Here is a 5,973-nt window from a genome sequence, read left to right on the forward strand (position 1 = left end):
TTTTTTTTTTTAAAGCAACTTAAAAGAAAAACTATTTTCTTTGGGAATGCCCTGTTTTTCTGAGTCTGAGTCCTCGGTGCCAATATTTATGGCAGTCAGAGGGAACGGACCCTGTCCTCAGCTGGTGCCCATGAATCCCATGCCAGGGCGGAGGGATGGCTGGGGTGGGCTGGGGGTGGGGTGGGGTATCGGGAGAGCTCTCCTCTATGTCTGTGGTAGTTTCTTTTTCTCCTCTTCCATTTCCGGAGCAGTCTTCCCCACCCCCACCCCTGGTTCCCAGGGTCCCGTGCCCTTCTCTCCATTTTCTATTTTATCCCTAGATCACTCTTTTCCTTTTTGTGTGTATGTGTACATGTGTGTGCGTGTGAGTGTTTTCATCCATGGTGGTGGGCACCGTGCCAGCCACTGCACAAGCCATCTGCAGCCTCAGCTATTTCTCCCTGCCACCTCCAGTTCCAATACTCCTGCACCCCAGCTCCCAAACCCCAGCCCCCAATCATTAATTAGCTACTGAATTAATTAAATCGTGAATGCTAATTAATATTCTTACAGGGCAGGCTGCCAGGGTGGGGGGAGCATGAAGAGAAGTGGAGATTGGGATGGGGGAGGAGGAATGAGAGCCCACTTGTTTAGAAGAACAGGAAGGCATGGTAAGAACCCAACACAAGGAGGAAGGATAGTGATGATGGCCAGCTGGACATAGGGTGGGCAGAGGCACAGAGAAGAGGGTATAAAAACCATCTGGAGTCCATCTGAATGCAACCCAGCCTTTCCTACCCAAATAAGTCAATTCTCAGTTCCCCAAGCCCACTTTTTGCCCCAGCCCAGCCAAGGGCTTAGTCCTGGTACAGTCTGGGAAAATATGTACTCTAGGGTAGGGGGTTCTGGCAGTTTTTCCTGTCTTATAGAAAACCAACCTCAAACCAAAGAATCAGCAGCTACTATCTGCCACTCAACCATAGTGACCATCAGAGCAGGTCATTTAGAGAGCCCTTCTGTCTCTAGGTCCAGGTGAAGGGAACATTCTATGGATATCTGCTTCAGGGAGATATGGAGGATTGATATGAAGGTGTTGGGAATGCAACAGAAAATGGCAGAGACTCACTGGTGCTGCCAACAAGGCTGACTTAGGAAGCCCATGGCAAAAAAAAAAAAAAAGCCTGCTTTGGAGTCCCAAAGGCAGAAAAATGGATGATACTCTACCCACCTTGGAGGTCAGGAATTTGGGGAAATGTGAGCAAGGGCCATGTAAATTTTGAGTCGTTATTTTTAAAGAGCTCTGGTAGCGTAGTGGTTACGAATCGGGCTGCGAACCTTAAGGTCAGCGGTTCGAAACTACCAGCTGCTCCGCGGGAGAAAGATGAGGCTTTCTACTCCCGTAAAGATTTACACCCTCGGAAACCCTGTACAGGGTCGCTATGGGTCGGAACCGACTCGACGGCACTTAACAACAACAACAATTTTTAAAGAAAGAGAGGAATGTCAATATAGTGAGACTTTTTTCTAGGGGTGCTCTATATGAAACAACCATCTGGTGAAATGCCTCTCAAAACAAGGGTTTCATGATCAAATTAGTTTGGGAAATACTGCAGTCTCCATCTTAAGAGATCCACAATACATATTGGTATGCTAAAGACTAAGACATCCTAGAAAAAGAAAAAAACTGAAAACTTACTTTGTCACGGAACCCCAACTTTTAATTTAAAATCTTAATTTTATTCCCACAGAAGTAAGCTCTATTAAGGGATCAAGGTAGCTCTGGCATGGAGTCTGGCAGATGGACCCCAGGTCACCTTGATCTTAACATACCACAAGCAAAAGGACAGCAATGTAGCTCTGATCTTATGGATACAATGCTGGAAGATACCAAGCCAGGCATGGGGAGAACCAAGATCCCTCAATAACACCACAGACAAGTATTTTCACAGCAGGAAAGAGAGTTTAACAATCATTCAATCCAATCCCTTCATTTTACAGGTGTTAAAAGTAACTAAGTACATTATAGCACTGACATTAGGACCAAGATCTCCTGAGACTTCTAACCTAGCACTGTTTTCTGTTGCTAAAACTCTGAAACAAGGCCAGCATAAGAATTATCAGTCAACTATGGATCTGATAGCTTTGTGGTTAAGCATTTGACTGCTAACAGAAAGGTTGGTGGTTCAAATCCATCAGCTGCTCTGTAGGAGAAAATTATGGCAGTAGGCTTCCATAAATATTTCAGCCTTGGAAATCCTATAAGGAAGTTCTATGGGGACAGTTCTACCCTGTCCTTTATAGGTTTGGAATTGACTTGGAATTCCCCCCACAGGATTTGGAATTGAGTTGGAATTGACTTAGTGGCCATAGGTTTGGTTTTGGTAATGGCTCTTAAAGAACCTGATCCAGACTCCACGTTCCTCTGCTAAAGCCTGTTGTTACGTGCTGTCCAAGCCGACTCACAGCAACCCTACAGGACAGAGTGGAACTGCCCCATAAATGTTCCTAGACTGTAATCTTTATGAGAACAGATCACTAGGTCTTTTCTCCTGTGGAGCAGTTGGTGGGCTCAAAATGCCCACCTTCTGGTCAGCAGCAGAGCACTTAACCACTAAGAACACCACTCCTGCCCCTTCCCTTCACCTTCACTTTTGGAACCCTGCCTCTTTGGTATCCCTGGTCACAGTGAAGGACAGGAGTGGGAATGTGTTATGTAAAATCTCCCTGAGTGTTTCTGATATCTCAGAATCAGAATTTCATGTCTAACCCATGTTGTATAACTGTGGTATTAACCCAAAGCTCCTACTCCCATCACAGCTTCCGTCCCATTCTGATCAGAAAATCCCAGATGTTTCCTGGAACATCTGCTGTCCTTAGCACTTTCCATTTCCTGTCCCCTTGGCATCTGGCAACCCCTAGGGTACTTAACCTCTCATCAGCGTTCTCAAGAGGATAAGCAGCCCTGCCTTGACTGTGCAGAGACATGGAGAAAGAGGAGACCCTGGAGCCAGCCAGCCTTGGAGATCTGCCAGGGCCCAGTTTCCCCCAGCTTCTCAACATCACCTTCCTGAAAGATGATGACTTTCTTCCTGCCACATTGCAGGCTCATCTTGTGCTCTGGCCCTTTGAGGAGCTAGGGAACCATAGAGATAGGTGGAGACCAGCTCATTTCAAAGGGTGAAAAGCATTATTGAATTGTTTTTGCCTCTGGGTCCAATTGTGTGGGCCTGCTCTATTTCAAACTCACCTTCCCAGTACACACAAACACCCCACAGCCTACAAAACAGAGTGATGACCTGAGACTAGGGCCTTCAACCATATTTCAGGTCTGGAAAGTAACTCACCCTCGTGGCCCAATTTTCAGTCAAGCAGTAGATAGGTGTATAGACGGACAACAACACTAGTAAGACATGCTCACCATGAAATGGTCAGTCATTCAAAATCAAAAGGGCAACAGTTACCTACGGACAAAATTGCGAAGGGATGGAAATGGGAACCATAGGGAGGAAGTAGAGAAGACTGTACAGAGAGGATTATTGAGATGAAACAAAGTGTATGATTTTTTCAGTGTAAAACTGATGATCTGGTCTGTCAACCATCACTCAATTCACAATAAAAAGTTTTTTTAAAAAAAAGAGTGATGACTCTGTTTACAGGACCAGTTCAGAGTGATGTCCTATTGTCCACCTGCTGGTTACTCCTCTCATAAAAGAATCATAGGATATAGGAGTAACCAAGTGGGGTTCATTACCCACCCTGAGAGAACAGGAGGTAAAACCTACTTGCTTTACACAGGTCACATTTTTTAAATAAAACATTTCAGGGCTGCTTTTATCCTTGGGTAGCATCTTTGCTAAATTATCTCCTCTCAGTATCAGTGAGGGAGGTGAAAGTCCAGCCTTCCAGGACCATGGATTCTAGCCTGGCTCACTTTCCGTTCTAGATGGTTTTATCTCTCTAACACCCAGGCACTGAGCCATTGTCAGTAGAAGAGGCACTCCATAGCTGTGATATAAATTATGATTATTGTATTATCAAATAACATTGCCAAGCCTGGCCGACGACCTATAATGGTGGCAGTGAGGGCGAGCTACAAAATTCAATATTGATAAACTGAACATTGTCTTCTGGAACCATCACTCTGTCTGACAGCTACTCTCCAAGCCTCCCATCATCAGCAACAAAGGGAAAGACAGGTTAGTGATGGCCCTAGGGTCAGGGAGGCTGGGCAGAGGGAAAAACAGAGAAGGCCTGGAAACCTAGCAGAAGATGAAAAGTCATCGGCACCCACTATGTCTACAAGCCTCCAGCACAAACCAGCGTACCCTGACCCTTCAGGCTGTGCCCTGCCTCAGTACCTCTGGAGGGCTGATCTCAAACACAACTGCCCAGAAAAATCTAACACTAGTGAGTATTAATGGGCCCAAAGGGCTGGTTACATCTCTGTCACTAAGAGTGGAAACTGCTTTCCTGTTAAAAAGAAGGTCATGCATCTAAAGTTCCTTTTAGCATTCCTAAGCAATCTTAAAGGAGCTCTGGTAGCGTAGTGGTTACGAATCAGGCTGTGAACCACAAGGTCAGCAGTTCGAAACTACCAGCCCTTCTGCGGAAGAAAGATGAGGCTTTCTGCTCCTGTAAAGATTTACAGCCTCAGAAACCCTGTACAGGGTCGCTATGAGTTGGAACTGGCTCCACAGCACATAACCACCACAACCAAGGAATCTTAAGATCTTGAATCACAGACTGAAGTGCACTCCAGAATTGCTCCCCACCTCAGGCTTTTATACTAACTGCCCTCCCTACCCAGCATACACTTTCCCCAGTTATGGCACAGCCAGCTCCCTGTCTGACCACTCTGTTTAACACTGCAGCTTGCCCCCCTCCCCCCAATTCAACCTCTATATGGCACATCCCCCTTACCTACTCTTTTTTCTTTCTTACATTGCATTTCTGCGGGAGAAAGATGAGGCTTTCTACTCCCGTAAGGATTTACACCCTCGGAAACCCTGTACAGGGTCGCTATTGGTCGGAACCGACTCGACGGCACTTAACAACAACAACAACATTGCATTTATCACCGTCTAACATAATATATCATTTACTTACTTATTAAGCTTAATTTTCTACTCCCCACCTCTGGAATGTAAAGTATACAAGGCAGACATCTTTGTTTTGTTCACTAATGTGACCCAAGCACCAGTAATATTGCCCGAAACATAAATAAATATTTGTTGAGTGAAGCTAAGATGAAAGAGCATTGCATGCTTTGCTCAGAACCATCTGACTAATTCTGATATTTGGCAGTGGAGACATGGAAAGATGGCTCAACACTTCAGTGCTCTCTACCTTGGGGCAAGATGGTTAGATCATGGCTCAAGCAGAGAGAACTTCTAGATGTAGTTCTGCCATATGCACCTTTGTCTCCATCACAGCCTCAAGTCTGTGCCAATCAAGAAATTTAGATGCTCAACTGAAAGGCTGTCTGCAGAACCCTAAGCACCTTACCAATTTACACTTGCTGTGTTTGCTTAGCTTCCTCCATAGGCCATCCCAGATTATAAAGTCATGGTTCTCCCAATTTGTTAAGTACTGTCTCAGTTCCGACTCATAGTGACCCTATATACGGTTTCCAAGAAGCGGCTGTTGAGTTTGAACTACTGACTTTGTGGTTCAAATTGAATTTGTGGTCCAGTGCTTTATCTCACAGTACCACACCAAATCAAGCATGAAAAATCATCTGACTTAGCCTTATTTACAATGCTTATTCCCAGGTCACCTTTCAAAGACTCTGATTCAAGAGAACAAGAGAAAGGCCCAGAAATATGCATTTTACGACTTGGTCCAGGTCCTCATCCAGTCTTTGGGCCAGACCTTGAGGAACTGTGGTGCAGACAGACAGCTAGGAGACTTACCATTAAGTGAACCTCATTGCTGTTTCTTCTTTGACTATTTAACTCCAGTATATGGCTCTGCACAAGATTAGGACCAGAAGAA

Source organism: Chrysochloris asiatica, unplaced genomic scaffold (genome assembly GCF_000296735.1).
Source record: "Chrysochloris asiatica unplaced genomic scaffold, ChrAsi1.0 scaffold00017, whole genome shotgun sequence".
Taxonomy (NCBI): Eukaryota; Metazoa; Chordata; class Mammalia; order Afrosoricida; family Chrysochloridae; genus Chrysochloris; species Chrysochloris asiatica.